This window comes from Oncorhynchus tshawytscha, linkage group LG09 (assembly GCF_018296145.1).
Source record: "Oncorhynchus tshawytscha isolate Ot180627B linkage group LG09, Otsh_v2.0, whole genome shotgun sequence".
In the NCBI taxonomy this organism is placed as follows: Eukaryota; Metazoa; Chordata; class Actinopteri; order Salmoniformes; family Salmonidae; genus Oncorhynchus; species Oncorhynchus tshawytscha.
Window position 1 is genome coordinate 5447760 of NC_056437.1, and position 25000 is coordinate 5472759.

The 25000-nt window shown below is 44.1% G+C and overlaps 1 protein-coding gene across 1 annotated transcript in view; it reads left to right on the top strand.

Moving 5' to 3' along the window:
• dcc (DCC netrin 1 receptor) overlaps positions 1 to 25000 on the top strand; it is a 634145-nt gene that overhangs the window by 591167 nt on the left and 17978 nt on the right. The gene's annotated exons all lie outside the window — the stretch shown is intronic.

Below are 25000 nucleotides of genomic sequence, written 5' to 3' on the forward strand. Positions count from 1 at the left end.
CTCTCTCCTCTCTCCTCCTCTCTCTCTCTCTCTTCCTCTACCTCCTCCTCTCCTCCTCCTCCTCTCGCCTTCCTCTACCTCCTCCTCTTCTCTCTACCCCTCCCTCTCCTCTACCTCCTCCTCTTCTCTCTACTCCTCCCTCTCCTCTACCTCCTCCTCCTGTCTCTACTCCTTCCTCTCCTTTACCTCATCCTCATCTCTCTGCTCCTCCCTCTCCTCTACCTCCTCCTCTTCTCTCTACTCCTCCCTCTCCTCTACCTCCTCCTCTTCTCTCTACTCCTCCTTCTCCTCTACCTCCTCTTCTCTCTACTCCTCCTTCTCCTCTACCTCCTCCTCTTCTCTCTACTCCTCCTTCTCCTCTACCTCCTCCTCCTGTCTCTACTCCTTCCTCTCCTTTACCTCATCCTCATCTCTCTGCTCCTCCCTCTCCTCTACCTCCTCCTCTTCTCTCTACTCCTCCTTCTCCTCTACCTCCTCCTCTTCTCTCTACTCCTCCTTCTCCTCTAGCTCCTCCAGGTAGAGGAGAAGGAGGAGTGTCCGATATACATATACATTTCTTCTGACAGATGCGTTTTCACCGCTAGTCATGATTTAGTTGTTTTTTCTTAAACCTTTGTGCCAGCAATTTTGGGACACTTTTTCCCTTTGATTCTTCGGGCAGAGCTGATGAGTATTGATGATAAAGGATGCTGGATGGAAGGGTCACCTGAGCTCTACTCTCTTATTAATGAACTGAAAATGAGATGCATCGTCACCTCTCTAAAAACAGAGTTTTTAATCAAATAGTTATTAGAATTCAGACTGAATGATTCAGGAAACTTTGCAGAACATTGGTCCTGACCTGACTAAATGTTTGAGTGTGACATTTTATATTTGTAGACAAAAGAATATTTTTGTATTCAGTTAGTTGTGTGTGGCCCAGAGGGGCAACGACTTTTAAGTAGAGGAGTACTGAGCTGGAATAAACACTATGCCTACTTCCTGACTGTAAATCGCTCTGAAAAAGAGCATCTCCTGAACTAAATGACAGAATGAAGGTGAAGAACTCAATGGCAAAACCTCAGCCTCCTCCTGGGTGATTTCTAAAACCTCAGCCTCCTCCTGGGTGATTTCTAAAACCTCAGCCTCCTCCTGGATGATTTCAAATCCTCAGCTTCCTCCTGGGTGATTTCAAAAACCTCAGCTTCCTCCTGGGTGATTTCAAAAACCTCAGCTTCCTCCTGGGTGATTTCAAAAACCTCAGCTTCCTCCTGGGTGATTTCAAAAACCTCAGCCTCCTCCTGGGTGATTTCAAAAACCTCAGCTTCCTCCTGGGTGATTTCAAAAACCTCAGCTTCCTCCTGGGTGATTTCAAAAACCTCAGCCTCCTCCTGGGTGATTTCTAAGAAGTGAAATAGCTCTGCTCTTTTAGCCATTGTTCCCTGTAAAAGGCAGAAATTGGAGAGCATTTATCTGGCTGGTCTATACTCTATTTACTTCCACACCTGAATGGCTTTAAGCTCATAGAAATCAATAAATATCATTTTTTTGTAGGAAATGTCTCCAGCTCCCAGTCAGACTGAAGAGGTAGTTTAAAGGTAGTTCAACCCAGCAAGAATATCAGTTACTGAATGTCCAGAAGAATGTCTGTGTCCCAAATGACAGACTATTATAGTGAACTACTTTAGATCAGAGCACTTAGACTACTACCATAAATGTAATGCACTATAACGGGAATTGGCTGCCATTTGGGACATACCCCAGAATGATGTTTACCTTCCAGAGTCTGTCTAGTTCACTTCTCTTCACTGCCTTACTGCTTCAGGTGTTGTCTAGTTCACTTCTCTTCACTGCCTACCTGCTTCAGGTGTTGTCTAGTTCACTTCTCTTCACTGCCTACCTGCTTCAGGTGTTGTCTAGTTCACTTCTCTTCACTGCCTACCTGCTTCAGGTGTTGTCTAGTTCACTTCTCTTCACTGCCTACCTGCTTCAGGTGTTGTCTAGTTCACTTCTCTTCACTGCCTACCTGCTTCAGGTGTTGTCTAGTTCACTTCTCTTCACTGCCTACCTGCTTCAGGTGTTGTTAGTTCACTTCTCTTCACTGCCTACCTGTTTAAGGTGTTGTCTAGTTCACTTCTCTTCACTGCCTACCTGCTTCAGGTGTTGTCTAGTTCACTTCTCTTCACTGCCTACCTGCTTCAGGTGTTGTCTAGTTTACTTATCTTCACTGACTACCTGCTTCAGGTTGTTTCAGGTGTTGTCTAGTTTACTTATCTTCACTGACTACCTGCTTCAGGTTGTTTCAGGTGTTGTCTAGTTCACTTATCTTCATTGCCTACCTGCTTCAGGTGTTGTCTAGTTTACTTATCTTCACTGACTACCTGCTTCAGGCTGTTTCAGGTGTTGTCTAGTTTACTTATCTTCACTGACTACCTGCTTCAGGCTGTTTCAGGTGTTGTCTAGTTCACTTATCTTCACTGCCTACCTGCTTCAGGCTGTTTCAGGTATTGTCAGGCACCAGCAGGAGCTCTGTCTCTCTTCTAGACAGTGTTGAACACATCAAACATGCAGAGTTTTAAAATGGATTACAATCAGATGTTGTGTCAACGGTCTACACACAATACACCATAATGTCAAACTGGAATTGTGTTTAGACATTTTTACAAATTAATAAAAAATGAAAAGCTGAAATGTCTTGAGTGAATAAGTATTCAACCGCTTTGTTATGTCAAGCCTAGATATGTTCAGGTGTAAAAATGTGCTTAACAAGTCACAAAATAAGTTGAATGGACTCACTTTGTGTGCAACAATAGAGTTTAACATGATTTTTCTCTATCTCGTCTCTGTACCCCACACATACAATTATCTGTAAGGTCCCTAAGTCAAGCAGTGAATTTCAAACACAGATTAAACCACAAAGACCAGTGAGGCGTTTCATGCCTCACAAAGAAGGGCACCTATTGGTAGTTGGATAAAACATTTTAAAAGCAGACATTGAATATCCCTTTGAGCATGGTGAAGTTATTAATGATGGATGGTGTATCAATATACCCAGTCACTACAAAGATACTGGTGTCCTTCCTAACTCAGTTGCCGGAGAGGAAGGAAACCGCTCCGTGATTTCACCATGATACCGATGGTGACTTTAAAACAGTTATGCAGAGTTTAATGGCTGTGAAAGGAGAAAACTGAGGATGGATCGACAACATTGTAGTCTTTTTATTTATTTATTTATTTACCTTTATTTAACTAGGCAAGTCAAATAGTAAAGATAACTTTGTCCTGAATACAAAGCATTGTGTTTTTTTGGTGCAAAACCAACACACTGAGTAGCACTCTTAATATTGGGGACACTGCCCTGTCAAGCATGGTGGTGGCTGCATTATGTTATGGGTATGCTTGTCATCGGCAAGGACTATGGAGTTTTTCAGGATAAAAAGAAAAGGAAAAGAGCTAAGCACAGGCAAAGTCCTAGAGGAAAGCCTGGTTCAGTCTGCTTTCCACCAGACACTGGGAGATGAATTCACCTTTCAGCAGGACAATAACCTAAAACGCAAGGACAAATCTACACTGGAGTTGCTCACCAAGAAGACAGTGAATGTTCTTACCAAGACAACTTGGAATGTTCCTGAGTGTCCTAGTTACAGTTTTGACTTAAATCGGTTTGAAAATCCATGGCTAGACTTGAAGATGGCTATCTAGCAATGATCAACAACCAACTTGACAGAGCCTAAAGCATTTTTATAATCATAATCAAAAATAACCATGTGGAAATATTCTACAATATTTGTGCCAGCAGCATACCACCCGGCATACCACCCGGCATACCACCCTGCATCCCATTGCTGGCTTGCTTCTGAAGCTAAGCAGGGTTGGTCCTGGTCAGTTCCTGGATGGGAGACCAGATGCTGCTGGAAGTGGTGTTGGAGGGCCAGTAGGAGGCACTCTTCCCTCTGGTCTAAAAGCATATCCCAATCCCCTAGGGCAGTGATTGGGGACACTGCCCTGTGTAGGGTACCGTCTTTCGGATGGGACGTTAAACAGATGTCTTGACTCTCTGAGGTCATTAAAGATCCCATGGCACTTATCGTAAGAGTAGTGGTGTTAACCCTGGTGTCCTGGCTAAATTCCCAATCTGGCCCTCAAACCTTCACAGTCACCTAACAATCCCCAGTTTACAATTGGCTCATTCATCTCCCTCCTCTCCCCTGTAACTATTCCCCAGGTCGTTGCTGTAAATGAGAATGTGTTCTCAGTCAACTTACCTGGTAAAATAACAGATAAATTAAATAAACAATCTAGGTGTGCAAAGCTCTCAGAGACCTAAATCAACAGTGAAATGCTTACTTAGTCAGAAAAACTCACACAGCTGTAATCTAACACGTATTGACTCAGGGGTCTTAATACTAACATAAATTAGATATTTCTGTATTTTGCTTTCAATGAATTTCCACACACAAAAAAAATGTATGTTTTCAGTTTGCCATTTTGGGGTATTGTATCATGATGGGTGAGAAAAACATATGAAATCCATTTTGAATTCAGGCTTTAACACAACACAATGTGTAATAAGTCAAGAGGTATTCATTCTTTCTGTAGGTGCTGTAGCTAGCTATGTGGCTGGAATTTATATGGATTGATTTTGCAAAGTGGTGTACTGTGAAACAAAGCAGTTTAAATGACTTTGGTCGATGGAAATGCTGTGCACTACTGGAAAAAGGCCTGCAGATATTTAGCCATTATGATGCTGACAAGGCACCATGGGTATATATAGTACAGTACAGTGCATACAGTAGGTTTCACATTGTGATAGTAGTGTACAGTGGGGTTACAGTAGGTTTCACATTGTGATAGCAGTGTACAGTGGGGTTACAGTAGGTTACACATTGTGATAGCAGTGTACAGTGCATACAGTAGGTTACACATTGTGATAGCAGTGTACAGTGCATACAGTAGGTTTCACATTGTGATAGCAGTGTACAGTGGGGTTACAGTAGGTTTCACATTGTGATAGCAGTGTACAGTGGGGTTACAGTAGGTTTCACATTGTGATAGCAGTGTACAGTGGGGTTACAGTAGGTTTCACATTGTGATAGCAGTGTACAGTGGGGTTACAGTAGGTTTCACATTGTGATAGCAGTGTACAGTGGGGTTACAGTAGGTTTCACATTGTGATAGCAGTGTACAGTGCATACAGTAGGTTTCACATTGTGGTAGAAGGTGGAACCTTTTGAATAGAACACTGAGTGGAGAGTAGTGACAGTTATAACACTGAGTGGAGAGTAGTGACAGTCAGAACACTGAGTGGAGAGTAGTGACAGTCAGAACACTGAGTGGAGAGTAGTGACAGTCAGAACACTGAGTGGAGAGTAGTGACAGTCAGAACACTGAGTGGAGAGTAGTGACAGTCAGAACACTGAGTGGAGAGTAGTGACAGTCAGAACACTGAGTGGAGAGTAGTGACAGTTATAACACTGAGTGGAGAGTCGTGACAGTCAGAACACTGAGTGGAGAGTAGTGACAGTTAGAACACTGAGTGTAGAGTCGTGACAGTTATAACACTGAGTGGAGAGTCGTGACAGTTATAACACTGAGTGGAGAGTAGTGACAGTTATAACACTGAGTGGAGAGTCGTGACAGTTATAACACTGAGTGGAGAGTCGTGACAGTTATAACACTGAGTGGAGAGTCGTGACAGTCAGAACACTGAGTGGAGAGTCGTGACAGTTAGAACACTGAGTGGAGAGTCGTGACAGTTATAACACTGAGTGGAGAGTCGTGACAGTTATAACACTGAGTGGAGAGTCGTGACAGTCAGAACACTGAGTGGAGAGTAGTGACAGTTAGAACACTGAGTGGAGAGTAGTGACAGAACACTGAGTGGAGAGTCGTGACAGTCAGAACACTGAGTGGAGAGTCGTGACAGTCAGAACACTGAGTGGAGAGTAGTGACAGTTATAACACTGAGTGGAGAGTCGTGACAGTTAGAACACTGAGTGGAGAGTCGTGACAGTTCGACCACTGAGTGGAGAGTAGTGACAGTCAGAACACTGAGTGGAGAGTAGTGACAGTTATAACACTGAGTGGAGAGCCGTGACAGTCAGAACACTGAGTGGAGAGTCGTGACAGTCAGAACACTGAGTGGAGAGTCGTGACAGTTAGAACACTGAGTGGAGAGTAGTGACAGTCAGAACACTGAGTGGAGAGTAGTGACAGTCAGAACACTGAGTGGAGAGTCGTGACAGTCAGAACACTGAGTGGAGAGTCGTGACAGTCAGAACACTGAGTGGAGAGTCGTGACAGTCAGAACACTGAGTGGAGAGTAGTGACAGTTATAACACTGAGTGGAGAGTAGTGACAGTCAGAACACTGAGTCGAGAGTAGTGACAGTCAGAACACTGAGTGGAGAGTCGTGACAGTCAGAACACTGAGTGGAGAGTCATGACAGTCAGAACACTGAGTGGAGAGTCGTGACAGTCAGAACACTGAGTGGAGAGTCGTGACAGTTAGCCTGGTACATCTGCTAACTGAGTGGAGAGTTGTGACAGTTAGCCTGGTACATCTGCTAACTGAGTGGAGAGTCATGACAGTTAGCCTGGTACATCTGCTAACTGAGTGGAGAGTCGTGACAGTTAGCCTGGTACATCTGCTAACTGAGTGGAGAGTCGTGACAGTTAGCCTGGTAATCTGCTACTGAGTGGAGAGTCGTGACAGTTATAACACTGAGTGGAGAGTCGTGACAGTTAGCCTGAAACACTGAGTGGAGAGTCGTGACAGTTAGCCTGGTACATCTGCTAACTGAGTGGAGAGTCGTGACAGTTAGCCTGGTACATCTGCTAACTGAGTGGAGAGTCGTGACAGTTAGCCTGGTACATCTGCTAACTGAGTGGAGAGTCGTGACAGTTAGCCTGGTACATCTGCTAACTGAGTGGAGAGTCGTGACAGTTATAACACTGAGTGGAGAGTCGTGACAGTTAGCCTGGTACATCTGCTAACTGAGTTGAGAGTCGTGACAGTCAGAACACTGAGTGGAGAGTCGTGACAGTTAGCCTGGTACATCTGCTAACTGAGTGGAGAGTCGTGACAGAACACTGAGTGGAGAGTCGTGAGCCTGGTACATCTGCTAACTGAGTGGAGAGTCGTGACAGTCAGAAAACTGAGTGGAGAGTCGTGACAGTTAGCCTGGTACATCTGCTAACTGAGTGGAGAGTCGTGACAGTCAGAAAACTGAGTGGAGAGTCGTGACAGTTAGCCTGGTACATCTGCTAACTGAGTGGAGAGTCGTGACAGTTAGCCTGGTACATCTGCTAACTGAGTAGAGAGTCGTGACAGTTAGCCTGGTACATCTGCTGACACTGAGTGGAGAGTCGTGACAGTTAGCCTGGTACATCTGCTAACACTGAGTGGAGAGTCGTGACAGTTAGCCTGGTACATCTGCTAACTGAGTGGAGAGTCGTGACAGTTAGCCTGGTACATCTGCTAACTGAGTGGAGAGTCGTGACAGTTAGCCTGGAAATCTGCTAACTGAGTGGAGAGTCGTGACAGTTATAACACTGAGTGGAGAGTTGTGACAGTTAGCCTGGTACATCTGCTAACTGAGTTGAGCTGTGACAGTCAGAACACTGAGTGGAGAGTCGTGACAGTTAGCCTGGTACATCTGCTAACTGAGTGGAGAGTCGTGACAGTCAGAACACTGAGTGGAGAGTCGTGACAGTTAGCCTGGTACATCTGCTAACTGAGTGGAGAGTCGTGACAGTAAGAACACTGAGTGGAGAGTCGTGACAGTTAGCCTGGTACATCTGCTAACTGAGTGGAGAGTCGTGACAGTCAGAACACTGAGTGGAGAGTCGTGACAGTTAGCCTGGTAACTGCTACTGAGTGGAGAGTCGTGACAGTCAGAACACTGAGTGGAGAGTCGTGACAGTTAGCCTGGTACATCTGCTAACTGAGTGGAGAGTCGTGACAGTCAGAACACTGAGTGGAGAGTCGTGACAGTTAGCCTGGTACATCTGCTAACTGAGTGGAGAGTTGTGACAGTTAGCCTGGTACATCTGCTAACTGAGTGGAGAGTCATGACAGTTAGCCTGGTACATCTGCTAACTGAGTGGAGAGTCGTGACAGTTAGCCTGTTATCTCTGCTAACTGAGTGGAGAGTAGTGACAGTTAGCCTGGTACATCTGCTAACTGAGTGGAGAGTCGTGACAGTTAGCCTGGTACATCTGCTAACTGAGTGGAGAGTCGTGACAGTTAGCCTGGTACATCTGCTAACTGAGTGGAGAGTCGTGACAGTTAGCCTGGTACATCTGCACTGAGTGGAGAGTCGTGACAGTTAGCCTGGTACATCTGCTAACTGAGTGGAGAGTCGTGACAGTTAGCCTGGTACATCTGCTAACTGAGTGGAGAGTCGTGACAGTTATAACACTGAGTGGAGAGTCGTGACAGTTAGCCTGGTACAACTGCTAACTGAGTGGAGAGTCGTGACAGTTAGCCTGGTACATCTGCTAACTGAGTGGAGTCGTGACAGTTAGCCTGGTACATCTGCTAACTGAGTGGAGAGTCGTGACAGTTAGCCTGGTACATCTGCTAACTGAGTGGAGAGTCGTGACAGTTAGCCTGGTACATCTGCTAACTGAGTGGAGAGTCGTGACAGTTATAACACTGAGTGGAGAGTCGTGACAGTTAGCCTGGTACATCTGCTAACTGAGTTGAGAGTCGTGACAGTCAGAACACTGAGTGGAGAGTCGTGACAGTTAGCCTGGTACATCTGCTAACTGAGTGGAGAGTCGTGACAGAACACTGAGTGGAGAGTCGTGACAGTTAGCCTGGTACATCTGCTAACTGAGTGGAGAGTCGTGACAGTCAGAACACTGAGTGGAGAGTCGTGACAGTTAGCCTGGTACATCTGCTAACTGAGTGGAGAGTCGTGACAGTCAGAACACTGAGTGGAGAGTCGTGACAGTTAGCCTGGTACATCTGCTAACTGAGTGGAGAGTCGTGACAGTTAGCCTGGTACATCTGCTAACTGAGTGGAGAGTCGTGACAGTTAGCCTGGTACATCTGCTAACTGAGTGGAGAGTCGTGACAGTTAGCCTGGTACATCTGCTAACTGAGTGGAGAGTCGTGACAGTTAGCCTGGTACATCTGCTAACTGAGTGGAGAGTCGTGACAGTTAGCCTGGTACATCTGCTAACTGAGTGGAGAGTCGTGACAGTTAGCCTGGAAATCTGCTAACTGAGTGGAGAGTCGTGACAGTTATAACACTGAGTGGAGAGTTGTGACAGTTAGCCTGGTACATCTGCTAACTGAGTTGAGCGTCGTGACAGTCAGAACACTGAGTGGAGAGTCGTGACAGTTAGCCTGGTACATCTGCTAACTGAGTGGAGAGTCGTGACAGTCAGAACACTGAGTGGAGAGTCGTGACAGTTAGCCTGGTACATCTGCTAACTGAGTGGAGAGTCGTGACAGTAAGAACACTGAGTGGAGAGTCGTGACAGTTAGCCTGGTACATCTGCTAACTGAGTGGAGAGTCGTGACAGTCAGAACACTGAGTGGAGAGTCGTGACAGTTAGCCTGGTACATCTGCTAACTGAGTGGAGAGTCGTGACAGTCAGAACACTGAGTGGAGAGTCGTGACAGTTAGCCTGGTACATCTGCTAACTGAGTGGAGAGTCGTGACAGTCAGAACACTGAGTGGAGAGTCGTGACAGTTAGCCTGGTACATCTGCTAACTGAGTGGAGAGTCAGTTAGCCTGGTACATCTGCTAACTGAGTGGAGAGTCGTGACAGTTAGCCTGGTACATCTGCTAACTGAGTGGAGAGTAGTGACAGTTAGCCTGGTACATCTGCTAACTGAGTGGAGAGTCGTGACAGTTAGCCTGGTACATCTGCTAACTGAGTGGAGAGTCGTGACAGTTAGCCTGGTACATCTGCTGACTGAGTGGAGAGTCGTGACAGTTACAGCCTGGTACATCTGCTAACTGAGTGGAGAGTCGTGACAGTTAGCCTGGTACATCTGCTAACTGAGTGGAGAGTCGTGACAGTTAGCCTGGTACATCTGCTAACTGAGTGGAGAGTCGTGACAGTTAGCCTGGAAATCTGCTAACTGAGTGGAGAGTCGTGACAGTTATAACACTGAGTGGAGAGTTGTGACAGTTAGCCTGGTACATCTGCTAACTGAGTTGAGCGTCGTGACAGTCAGAACACTGAGTGGAGAGTCGTGACAGTTAGCCTGGTACATCTGCTAACTGAGTGGAGAGTCGTGACAGTCAGAACACTGAGTGGAGAGTCGTGACAGTTAGCCTGGTACATCTGCTAACTGAGTGGAGAGTCGTGACAGTCAGAACACTGAGTGGAGAGTCGTGACAGTTAGCCTGGTACATCTGCTAACTGAGTGGAGAGTCGTGACAGTCAGAACACTGAGTGGAGAGTCGTGACAGTTAGCCTGGTACATCTGCTAACTGAGTGGAGAGTCGTGACAGTCAGAACACTGAGTGGAGAGTCGTGACAGTTAGCCTGGTACATCTGCTAACTGAGTGGAGAGTCGTGACAGTCAGAACACTGAGTGGAGAGTCGTGACAGTTAGCCTGGTACATATGCTAACTGAGTGGAGAGTTGTGACAGTTAGCCTGGTACATCTGCTAACTGAGTGGAGAGTCACAGTTAGCCTGGTACATCTGCTAACTGAGTGGAGAGTCGTGACAGTTAGCCTGTTACCTCTGCTAACTGAGTGGACAGTTAGCCTGTACATCTGCTAACTGAGTGGAGAGTCGTGACAGTTAGCCTGGTACATCTGCTAACTGAGTGGAGAGTCGTGACAGTTAGCCTGGTACATCTGCTAACTGAGTGGAGAGTCGTGACAGTTAGCCTGGTACATCTGCTAACTGAGTGGAGAGTCGTGACAGTTAGCCTGGTACATCTGCTAACTGAGTGGAGAGTCGTGACAGTTAGCCTGGTGGTACATCTGCTAACTGAGTGGAGAGTCGTGACAGTTATAACACTGAGTGGAGAGTCGTGACAGTTAGCCTGGTACAACTGCTAACTGAGTGGAGAGTCGTGACAGTTAGCCTGGTACATCTGCTAACTGAGTGGAGAGTCGTGACAGTTAGCCTGGTACATCTGCTAACTGAGTGGAGAGTCGTGACAGTTAGCCTGGTACATCTGCTAACTGAGTGGAGAGTCGTGACAGTTAGCCTGGTACATCTGCTAACTGAGTGGAGAGTCGTGACAGTTATAACACTGAGTGGAGAGTCGTGACAGTTAGCCTGGTACATCTGCTAACTGAGTTGAGAGTCGTGACAGTCAGAACACTGAGTGGAGAGTCGTGACAGTTAGCCTGGTACATCTGCTAACTGAGTGGAGAGTCGTGACAGAACACTGAGTGGAGAGTCGTAACAGTTAGCCTGGTACATCTGCTAACTGAGTGGAGAGTCGTTACAGTCAGAAAACTGAGTGGAGAGTCGTGACAGTTAGCCTGGTACATCTGCTAACTGAGTGGAGAGTCGTGACAGTCAGAAAACTGAGTGGAGAGTCGTGACAGTTAGCCTGGTACATCTGCTAACTGAGTGGAGAGTCGTGACAGTTAGCCTGGTACATCTGCTAACTGAGTAGAGAGTCGTGACAGTTAGCCTGGTACATCTGCTGACTGAGTGGAGAGTCGTGACAGTTAGCCTGGTACATCTGCTAACTGAGTGGAGAGTCGTGACAGTTAGCCTGGTACATCTGCTAACTGAGTGGAGAGTCGTGACAGTTAGCCTGGTACATCTGCTAACTGAGTGGAGAGTCGTGACAGTTAGCCTGGAAATCTGCTAACTGAGTGGAGAGTCGTGACAGTTATAACACTGAGTGGAGAGTTGTGACAGTTAGCCTGGTACATCTGCTAACTGAGTTGAGCGTCGTGACAGTCAGAACACTGAGTGGAGAGTCGTGACAGTTAGCCTGGTACATCTGCTAACTGAGTGGAGAGTCGTGACAGTCAGAACACTGAGTGGAGAGTCGTGACAGTTAGCCTGGTACATCTGCTAACTGAGTGGAGAGTCGTGACAGTAAGAACACTGAGTGGAGAGTCGTGACAGTTAGCCTGGTACATCTGCTAACTGAGTGGAGAGTCGTGACAGTCAGAACACTGAGTGGAGAGTCGTGACAGTTAGCCTGGTACATCTGCTAACTGAGTGGAGAGTCGTGACAGTCAGAACACTGAGTGGAGAGTCGTGACAGTTAGCCTGGTACATCTGCTAACTGAGTGGAGAGTCGTGACAGTCAGAACACTGAGTGGAGAGTCGACAGTTAGCCTGGTACATATGCTAACTGAGTGGAGAGTTGTGACAGTTAGCCTGGTACATCTGCTAACTGAGTGGAGAGTCGTGACAGTTAGCCTGTTACATCTGCTAACTGAGTGGAGAGTAGTGACAGTTAGCCTGGTACATCTGCTAACTGAGTGGAGAGTCGTGACAGTTAGCCTGGTACATCTGCTAACTGAGTGGAGAGTCGTGACAGTTAGCCTGGTACATCTGCTAACTGAGTGGAGAGTCGTGACAGTTAGCCTGGTACATCTGCTAACTGAGTGGAGAGTCGTGACAGTCAGAACACTGAGTGGAGAGTCGTGACAGTTAGCCTGGTACAACTGCTAACTGAGTGGAGAGTCGTGACAGTTAGCCTGGTACATCTGCTAACTGAGTGGAGAGTCGTGACAGTTAGCCTGGTACATCTGCTAACTGAGTGGAGAGTCGTGACAGTTAGCCTGGTACATCTGCTAACTGAGTGGAGAGTCGTGACAGTTAGCCTGGTACATCTGCTAACTGAGTTGAGAGTCGTGACAGTCAGAACACTGAGTGGAGAGTCGTGACAGTTAGCCTGGTACATCTGCTAACTGAGTGGAGTCGGACAGAACACTGAGTGGAGAGTCGTGAACAGTTAGCCTGGTACATCTGCTAACTGAGTGGAGAGTCGTTACAGTCAGAAAACTGAGTGGAGAGTCGTGACAGTTAGCCTGGTACATCTGCTAACTGATTGTGGACAGTCAGAAAACTGAGTGGAGAGTCGTGACAGTTAGCCTGGTACATCTGCTAACTGAGTAGAGAGTCGTGACAGTTAGCCTGGTACATCTGCTAACTGAGTGGAGAGTCGTGACAGTTAGCCTGGTACATCTGCTAACTGAGTGGAGAGTCGTGACAGTTAGCCTGGTACATCTGCTAACTGAGTGGAGAGTCGTGAAAGTTAGCCTGGTACATCTGCTAACTGAGTGGAGAGTCGTGACAGTTAGCCTGGTACATCTGCTAACTGAGTGGAGAGTCGTGACAGTTATAACACTGAGTGGAGAGTTGTGACAGTTAGCCTGGTACATCTGCTAACTGAGTTGAGCGTCGTGACAGTCAGAACACTGAGTGGAGAGTCGTGACAGTTAGCCTGGTACATCTGCTAACTGAGTGGAGAGTCGTGACAGTCAGAACACTGAGTGGAGAGTCGTGACAGTTAGCCTGGTACATCTGCTAACTGAGTGGAGAGTCGTGACAGTCAGAACACTGAGTGGAGAGTCGTGACAGTTAGCCTGGTACATCTGCTAACTGAGTGGAGAGTCGTGACAGTCAGAACACTGAGTGGAGAGTACAGTTAGCCTGGTACATCTGCTAACTGAGTGGAGAGTCGTGACAGTCAGAACACTGAGTGGAGAGTCGTGACAGTTAGCCTGGTACATCTGCTAACTGAGTTGAGCGTCGTGACAGTCAGAACACTGAGTGGAGAGTCGTGACAGTTAGCCTGGTACATCTGCTAACTGAGTGGAGAGTCGTGACAGTTAGTCTGGTACATCTGCTAACTGAGTGGAGAGTCGTGACAGTTAGCCTGGTACATCTGCTGAGTGGAGATTCGTGACAGTTAGCCTGGTACATCTGCTAACTGAGTGGAGAGTCGTGACAGTTAGCCTGGTACATCTGCTAACTGAGTGGAGAGTCGTGACAGTTATAACACTGAGTGGAGAGTTGTGACAGTTAGTCTGGTACATCTGCTAACTGAGTAGAGAGTCGTGACAGTTTGCCTGGTACATCTGCTAACTGAGTGGAGAGTCGTGACAGTTAGTCTGGTACATCTGCTAACTGAGTGGAGAGTCGTGACAGTTAGCCTGGTACATCTGCTAACTGAGTGGAGAGTCGTGACAGTTAGCCTGGTACATCTGCTAACTGAGTGGAGAGTCGTGACAGTTAGCCTGGTACATCTGCTAACTGAGTGGAGAGTCGTGACAGTTATAACACTGAGTGGAGAGTTGTGACAGTTAGCCTGGTACATCTGCTAACTGAGTTGAGCGTCGTGACAGTCAGAACACTGAGTGGAGAGTCGTGACAGTTAGCCTGGTACATCTGCTAACTGAGTGGAGAGTGGACAGTCAGAACACTGAGTGGAGAGTCGTGACAGTTAGCCTGGTACATCTGCTAACTGAGTGGAGAGTCGTGACAGTCAGAACACTGTGGAGAGTCGTGACAGTTAGCCTGGTACATCTGCTAACTGAGTGGAGAGTTGTGACAGTCAGAACACTGAGTGGAGAGTCGTGACAGTTAGCCTGGTACATCTGCTAACTGAGTGGAGAGTCGTGACAGTCAGAACACTGAGTGGAGAGTCGTGACAGTTAGCCTGGTACATCTGCTAACTGAGTGGAGAGTCGTGACAGTTAGTCTGGTACATCTGCTAACTGAGTAGAGAGTCGTGACAGTTTGCCTGGTACATCTGCTAACTGAGTGGAGAGTCGTGACAGTTAGTCTGGTACATCTGCTAACTGAGTGGAGAGTCGTGACAGTTAGCCTGGTACATCTGCTAACTGAGTGGAGAGTAGTGACAGTTAGCCTGGTACATCTGCTAACTGAGTGGAGAGTCGTGACAGTTAGCCTGGTACATCTGCTAACTGAGTGGAGAGTAGTGACAGTCAGCCTGGTACATCTTCTAACTGAGTGGAGAGTCGTGACAGTTAGCCTTGTACATCTGCTAACTGAGTGGAGAGTCGTGACAGTTAGCCTGGTACATCTGCTAACTGAGTGGTTGGTGCTAACATGTTGTCAACACTTTATTGAAGGTCTTATTGAACACAACATGTGACACTATATCTTTCATGGGCTCACATGAAGTAACCTTTTGGTATATGTTTCCGTTGTTCTGTGAGTTACTGTGGCTATGACGTGCTTTATCAAGCTTGTCCCCTTGATAAAACTCCACTCTCGTGCAATTATGTTCCCCTCATTATAGGCCTATGGCCTGCAGAAACAGGAGACTAGGCAGAAAGCCACCTTAGCACTGTTTTCAAGTACATTGCCATCGGTCTTACAGCAGCCGGCAATCAGAACTGCTTAGCCAGCATAGTTAGCAGCTGAACAGAACAGACGTTCAGTACGAAGTGACTGTTCTGATCCAGATCCAGCTGGCTCACATTCCATTGTGTCCTTGTGCTAGAGATACCATTGACTACAACAGACATTTCTATTCAAGTCGATGTGCCGTAATGGGGGGGGAACAGCGGCCATATTGAGCATCATTCTTTTTTCAGATTATAAACACACACACACACACACACACACACACACACACACACTCAGCCAGGTTCTCAGAATGACAATAGGGCTGATTGAAGTTGAGGTGGAGCAGAATGAACAGATCAGACTCCAACTGACTAGGTGGTCTGGCAGCGTTCAGCATCGCCACATCACCACCCCCACCACTCACCACTACCACCACACCACCACCCCCACATCACCACACCACACCACCACATCACATCACCACACCACCACACCACCACAACATCACCACACCACACCACCACATCACCACACCACCACATCACCACCACCACCACCACCACATCACCACACCACATCACCACTCCACCCACCACACCACCACCACCACATCACCACCACATCACCACACCCCCACATGTGTTACTGGGCTCTCTGGGGTCCTTGGTGTTAATCTGTGTTACAGGGCTCGCTGGGGTCCTTGGTGTTGCTCTGTGTTACTGGGCTCTCTGGGGTCCTTGGTGTTAATCTGTGTTACTGGGCTCTCTGGGGTCCTCTGTGTTACTCTGTGTTACTGGGCTCTCTGGGGTCCTTGGTGTTACTCCCTGTTACTGGGCTCTCTGGGGTCCTTGGTGTTACTCTGTGTTACAGGGCTCTCTGGGGTCCTTGGTGTTAATCTGTGTTACTGGGCTCACTGGAGTCATTGGTGTTACTCTGTGTTACAGGGCTCTCTGGGGTCCTTGGTGTAACTCTGTGTTACAGGGCTCGATGGGGTCCTTGGTGTTACTCTGTGTTACTGGGCTCGCTGGGGTCCTTGGTGTTAATCTGTGTTACTGGGCTCGCTGGGGTCCTTGGTGCTAATCTGTGTTAATGGGCTCTCTGGGGTCCTTGGTGTTACTCTGTGTTACTGGGCTCTCTGGGGTCCTTGGTGTTACTCTGTGTTACAGGGCTCTCTGGGGTCCTTGGTGTTACTCTGTGTTACAGGGCTCGATGGGGTCCTTGGTGTTACTCTGTGTTACTGGGCTCTCTGGGGTCCTTGGTGTTACTCTGTGTTACTGGGCTCGCTGGGGTCCTTGGTGTTACTCTGTGTTACTGGGCACTCTGGGGTCCTTAGTGTTACTCTCTGTTCACTGAGAGCCAAACATTAACATTGTGGGATAGACGCAGCTCGCCGTTCACCTCCCACGCTGCTCAGCAGAGAGACAGAGGGCCATCGTGTGAAATGCTAGGTAACGATCATAGTGTTAATTAAGACTGAAGCAGAAATGAAAACGCTAGTTTACAGCATGGGTCTCCAATGCGTTGCTCGTGACTGACCAGTGGCTCAGGTGTTGTTAATGAGTTGTTCACATGTAGATTATGAAAAATAATCAGTAGCCTCACAATGCATGATTACACCATTATTACAACTACAGTACACTCTGTTAATAAATGGTTAAATGTTGTGATTACAGTATAGACCTAACCGTTACAATACAGGTTAAATATATGTTTTGTGTTTTAGATCCACTTCCGATAAGGTGGTTTGCTTCTCAGGTCGACTATAATTGACTGGCTGACTGTAATCTGTGGTGAAGCCAACCATATCTCTCCAGTCCAGTTCAGTCACGGTCCTTACTCCCAATCTATCAGCTACTGCCTCACTGAGCACTGTAGGTGTGTCTTGCTGTATTCGGTTTTCACTCACCAGAAATTTGAGCAGAAATGTATCTTCCTTGACATGGATCCTTTGTTTGAACTTCCCAAAGAAGCTCTTTTCATCCTGGGGGCTGCACCAAAAATGCCAATGCCGGAGAAGAGGTAGAAGAGGTGCCCTAGTCAGACTCAGCCAATAAAGTAGACAAGCTCAATGGCGAAGATTTCCTTCCAGAGACATCAGGGACTGTAACATACTCTGTTTTACCGAATCATGGCTCTCTCTGGATATATTGTCCCTGTCCATTCAGCCAGCGGGGTTCTCTGTCCTTCGAAAGGGAAAAAATAAATAACTCTCTGGGAAAAAGAAACGCGGAGTGGTGAGTTTCATGATTAACAACTCATGGTTATAGTATGGTATTAACTGACCCTGTATATAGTATGGTATTAACTGACCCTGTATATAGTATGGTATTTACTGACCCTGTATATAGTATGGTATTACCTGACCCTGTATATAGTATGGTATTAACTGACCCTGTATATAGTATGGTATTACCTGACCCTGTATATAGTATGGTATTTACTGACCCTGTATATAGTATGGTATTACCTGACCCTGTATATAGTATGGTATTACCTGACCCTGTATATAGTATGGTATTACCTGACCCTGTATATAGTATGGTATTACCTGACCCTGTATATAGTATGGTATTACCCCTGACCCTGTATATAGTATGGTATTACTGACCCTGTATATAGTATGGTATTACCTGACCCTGTATATAGTATGGTATTACCTGACCCTGTATATAGTATGGTATTACCTGACCCTGTATATAGTATGGTATTACCTGACCCTGTATATAGTATGGTATTTACTGACCCTGTATATAGTATGGTATTACCTGACCCTGTATATAGTATGGTATTACCTGACCCTGTATATATGTATGGTATTTACTGACCCTGTATATAGTATGGTATTACCTGACCCTGTATATAGTATGGTATTTACTGACCCTGTATATAGTATGGTATTAACTGACCCTGTATATAGTATGGTATTAACTGACCCTGTATATAGTATGGTATTAACTGACCCTGTATATAGTATGGTATTAACTGACCCTGTATATAGTATGGTATTATACTGACCCTGTATATAGTATGGTATTAACTGACCCTGTATATAGTATGGTATTAACTGACCCTGTATATAGTATGGTATTAACTGACCCTGTATATAGTATGGTATTAACTGACCCTGTATATAGTATGGTATTAACTGACCCTGTATATAGTATGGTATTAACTGACCCTGTATATAGTATGGTATTAACTGACCCTGTATATAGTATGGTATTACCTGACCCTGTATATAGTATGGTATTACCTGACCCTGTATATAGTATGGTATTACCTGACCCTGTATATAGTATGGTATTACCTGACCCTGTATATAGTATGGTATTACCTGACCCTGTATATAGTATTAACTGTCCCTGTATATAGTATGGTATTACCTGACCCTGTATATAGTATGGTATTAACTGACCCTGTATATAGTATGGTATTACCTGACCCTGTATATAGTATGGTATTAACTGACCCTGTATATAGTATGGTATTACTGACCCTGTATATAGTATGGTATTAACTGACCCTGTATATAGTATGGTATTAACTGACCCTGTATATATGTATTTACTGACCCTGTATAGTATGGTATTAACTGACCCTGTATATAGTATGGTATTAACTGACCCTGCATATAGTATGGTATTACCTGACCCTGTATATAGTATGGTATTAACTGACCCTGTATATAGTATGGTATTAACTGACCCTGTATATAGTATGGTATTTACTGACCCTGTATATAGTATGGTATTACCTGACCCTGTATATAGTATGGTATTTACTGACCCTGTATATAGTATGGTATTACCTGACCCTGTATATAGTATGGTATTAACTGACCCTGTATATAGTATGGTATTACCTGACCCTGTATATAGTATGGTATTACCTGACCCTGTATATAGTATGGTATTTACTGACCCTGTATATAGTATGGTATTAACTGACCCTGTATATAGTATGGTATTACCTGCCCCTGTATATAGTATGGTATTTACTGACCCTGTATATAGTATGGTATTAACTGACCCTGTATATAGTATGGTATTAACTGACCCTGTATATAGTATGGTATTACCTGACCCTGTATATAGTATGGTATTACTGACCCTGTATATAGTATGGTATTACTGACCCTGTATATAGTATGGTATTAACTGACCCTGTATATAGTATGGTATTACCTGACCCTGTATATAGTATGGTATTATGACCCTTATGGCACTGACCCTGTATATAGTATGGTATTACTGACCCTGTATATAGTATGGTATTAACTGACCCTGTATATAGTATGGTATTACCTGACCCTGTATATAGTATGGTATTAACTGACCCTGTATAGTATGGTATTAACTGACCCTGTATATAGTATGGTATTAACTGACCCTGTATATAGTATGGTATTTACTGACCCTGTATATAGTATGGTATTACTGACCCTGTATATAGTATGGTATTTACTGACCCTGTATATAGTATGGTACTAACTGACCCTGTATATAGTATGGTATTAACTGACCCTGTATATAGTATGGTATTAACTGACCCTGTATATAATATGGTATTAACTGACCCTGTATATAGTATGGTATTTACTGACCCTGTATATAGTATGGTACTAACTGACCCTGTATATAGTATGGTATTTACTGACCCTGTATATAGTATGGTATTACTGACCCTGTATATAGTATGGTATTTACTGACCCTGTTATAGTATGGTATTAACTGACCCTGTATATAGTATGGTATTAACTGACCCTGTATATAGTATGGTATTAACTGACCCTGTATATAGTATGGTATTAACTGACCCTGTATATAGTATGGTATTTACTGACCCTGTATATAGTATGGTATTTACTGACCCTGTATATAGTATGGTATTATTACTGACCCTGTATATAGTATGGTATTACCTGACCCTGTATATATGTATGGTGTATTAGTATGGTATTAACTGACCCTGTATATAGTATGGTATTAACTGACCCTGTATATAGTATGGTATTAACTGACCCTGTATATAGTATGGTATTAACTGACCCTGTATATAGTATGGTATTAACTGACCCTGTATATAGTATGGTATTAACTGACCCTGTATATAGTATGGTATTAACTGACCCTGTATATAGTATGGTATTAACTGACCCTGTATATAGTATGGTATTTACTGACCCTGTATATAGTATGGTATTAACTGACCCTGTATATAGTATGGTATTAACTGACCCTGACTGACCCTGTATATAGTATGGTATTTACTGACCCTGTATATAGTATGGTATTACCTGACCCTGTATATAGTATGGTATTACCTGACCCTGTATATAGTATGGTATTACCTGACCCTGTATATAGTATGGTATTAACTGACCCTGTATATAGTATGGTATTAACTGACCCTGTATATAGTATGGTATTTACTGACCCTGTATATAGTATGGTATTACCTGACCCTGTATATAGTATGGTATTACCTGACCCTGTATATAGTATGGTATTACTGACCCTGTATATAGTATGGTATTAACTGACCCTGTATATAGTATGGTATTACCTGACCCTGTATATAGTATGGTATTTACTGACCCTGTATATAGTATGGTATTTACTGACCCTGTATATAGTATGGTATTAACTGACCCTGTATATAGTATGGTATTAACTGACCCTGTATATAGTATGGTATTAACTGACCCTGTATATAGTATGGTATTAACTGACCCTGTATATAGTATGGTATTTACTGACCCTGTATATAGTATGGTATTTACTGACCCTGTATATAGTATGGTATTAACTGACCCTGTATATAGTATGGTATTTACTGACCCTGTATATAGTATGGTATTAACTGACCCTGAATATAGTATGGTATTAACCCTGTATATAGTATGGTATTAACTGACCCTGTATATAGTATGGTATTAACTGACCCTGTATATAGTATGGTATTAACTGACCCTGTATATAGTATGGTATTACCTGACCCTGTATAGTATTAACTGACCCTGTATATAGTATGGTATGTATATAGTATGGTATTAACTGACCCTGTATATAGTATGGTATTAACTGACCCTGTATATAGTATGGTATTAACTGACCCTGTATATAGTATGGTATTAACTGACCCTGTATATAGTATGGTATTAACTGACCCTGTATATAGTATATAGGGTATTTACTGACCCTGTATATAGTATGGTATGGTATTACTGACCCTGTATATAGTATGGTATTTACTGACCCTATGGTATTACCTGACCCTGTATATAGTATGGTATTACTGACCCTGTATATAGTATGGTATTTACTGACCCTGTATATAGTATGGTATTACCTGACCCTGTATATAGTATGGTATTTATATAGTATGGTATTACCTGACCCTGTATATAGTATGGTATTAACTGACCCTGTATATAGTATGGTATTAACTGACCCTGTATATAGTATGGTATTAACTGACCCTGTATATAGTATGGTATTACCTGACCCTGTATATAGTATGGTATTTACTGACCCTGTATATAGTATGGTATTGACCTGACCCTGTATATAGTATGGTATTACCTGACCCTGTATATAGTATGGTATTACCTGACCCTGTATATAGTATGGTATTACTGACCCTGTATATAGTATGGTATTACCTGACCCTGTATATAGTATGGTATTACCTGACCCTGTATATAGTATGGTATTACCTGACCCTGTATATAGTATGGTATTACCTGACCCTGTATATAGTATGGTATTACTGACCCTGTATATAGTATGGTATGTATATAGTATGGTATTAACTGACCCTGTATATAGTATGGTATTACCTGACCCTGTATATAGTATGGTATTTACTGACCCTGTATATAGTATGGTATTAACTGACCCTGTATATAGTATGGTATTAACTGACCCTGTATATAGTATGGTATTTACTGACCCTGTATATAGTATGGTATTAACTGACCCTGTATATAGTATGGTATTTACTGACCCTGTATATAGTATGGTATTAACTGACCCTGTATATAGTATGGTATTTACTGACCCTGTATATAGTATGGTATTAACTGACCCTGTATATAGTATGGTATTTACTGACCCTGTATATAGTATGGTATTAACTGACCCTGTATATAGTATGGTATTACTGACCCTGTATATATGGTATATGACCCTGTATAGTATGGTATTTACTGACCCTGTATATAGTATGGTATTTACTGACCCTGTATATAGTATGGTATTAACTGACCCTGTATATAGTATGGTATTTACTGACCCTGTATATAGTATGGTATTTACTGACCCTGTATATAGTATGGTATTAACTGACCCTGTATATAGTATGGTATTTACTGACCCTGTATATAGTATGGTATTTACTGACCCTGTATATAGTATGGTATTTACTGACCCTGTATATAGTATGGTATTTACTGACCCTGTATATAGTATGGTATTTACTGACCCTGTATATAGTATGGTATTTACTGACCCTGTATATAGTATGGTATTAACTGACCCTGTATATAGTATGGTATTTACTGACCCTGTATATAGTATGGTATTAACTGACCCTGTATATAGTATGGTATTTACTGACCCTGTATATAGTATGGTATTAACTGACCCTGTATATAGTATGGTATTTACTGACCCTGTATATAGTATGGTATTTACTGACCCTGTATATAGTATGGTATTAACTGACCCTGTATATAGTATGGTATTAACTGACCCTGTATATAGTATGGTATTTACTGACCCTGTATATAGTATGGTATTTACTGACCCTGTATATAGTATGGTATTTACTGACCCTGTATATAGTATGGTATTTACTGACCCTGTATATAGTATGGTATTTACTGACCCTGTATATAGTATGGTATTTACTGACCCTGTATATAGTATGGTATTTACTGACCCTGTATATAGTATGGTATTTGACCCTGACCCTGTATATAGTATGGTATTTACTGGTAGTATAACTGACCCTGTATATAGTATGGTATTTACTGACCCTGTATATAGTATGGTATTTACTGACCCTGTATATAGTATGGTATTTACTGACCCTGTATATAGTATGGTATTTACTGACCCTGTATATAGTATGGTATTTACTGACCCTGTATATAGTATGGTATTTACTGACCCTGTATATAGTATGGTATTAACTGACCCTGTATATAGTATGGTATTACCTGACCCTGTATATAGTATGGTATTTACTGACCCTGTATATAGTATGGTATTACTGACCCTGTATATAGTATGGTATTACTGACCCTGTATATAGTATGGTATTACCTGACCCTGTATATAGTATGGTATTACCTGACCCTGTATATAGTATGGTATTTACTGACCCTGTATATAGTATGGTATTAACTGACCCTGTATATAGTATGGTATTTACTGACCCTGTATATAGTATGATTACTTACTTTCTCGTGTTCTTCTTCTTTTTAATTTCTGATGTGTTTTTGTTCTGCATTGTTATTGATTACTGCGTTATTGGGTTTAGAGCAAGAAAGGCATTTAACTTAAAACTTGAAAGATTGTCAAGGACCTCCCTCAGCCACTCGAGCTACCAGCTACCAGCTACCATTTATCCTGCTACCATCTAGAAGGCGGAGATCACACAGGTCCATCAAAGCTGTGACCGAGACAGTGAAAAACAGCTTCTATCTCCAGGCCATCACTGTTAAACAGCCATCACTAGCCTTAGTCACTGTTACTACTCGGCTACCACCCGGCACTCTACCCTGCACCTTAGAGACTGTTACTAGCCGGCTACCACCCGGTACTCTACCCTGCCTCTTAGAGACTGTTACTACCCGGCTACCACCCGGTACTCTACCCTGCCTTAGAGACTTAGAGACTGCACCTTAGAGACTCTTACTACCGGCTACCACCCGGTACTCTACCCTGCCTCTTAGAGACTCTTACTACCCTGCCTCTTAGGCTACCACCACCCGGTACTCTACCCTGCACCTTAGAGACTGTTACTAGCCGGCTACCACCCGGTACTCTACCCTGCACCTTAGAGACTGCTACTACCCGGCTACCACCCGGTACTCTACCCTGCACCTTAGAGACTGTTACTAGCCGGCTACCCTGCCTCTTACCCGGCTACTCTACCCTGCCTCTTAGAGACTGTTACTACCCGGCTACCACCCAGTACTCTACCCTGCCTCTTAGAGACTGTTACTACCCGGCTACCACCCAGTACTCTACCCTGCCTCTTACCCTGCCTCTCTAGCCTCTTAGAGACTGTTACTACCCGGCTACCACCCAGTACTCTACCCTGCCTCTTAGAGACTGTTACTACCCGGCTACCACCTGGTACTCTACCCTGCCTCTGTTAGAGACTGCACCTTAGAGACTGTTACTACCCAGCTACCACCTGTACTCTACCCTGCCTCTTAGAGACTGTTACTATCCGGCTACCACCCGGTACTCTACCCTGCACCTTAGAGACTGTTACTACGGGCTACCACCCGGTACTTTACCCTGCACCTTAGAGACTGTTACTACGGGCTACCACCCGGTACTCTACCCTGCACCTTAGAGACAGCTGCCCTGTGTACATAGTAATTGAACACTGGTCACTCTAATAATGTTTACATACAAAACACACCATTATGTGTATATATATCATTCTTATTATGTTTATCTTTCTGGATTATATATATTTTTTAAATAGTTTTTATTGCTAATGT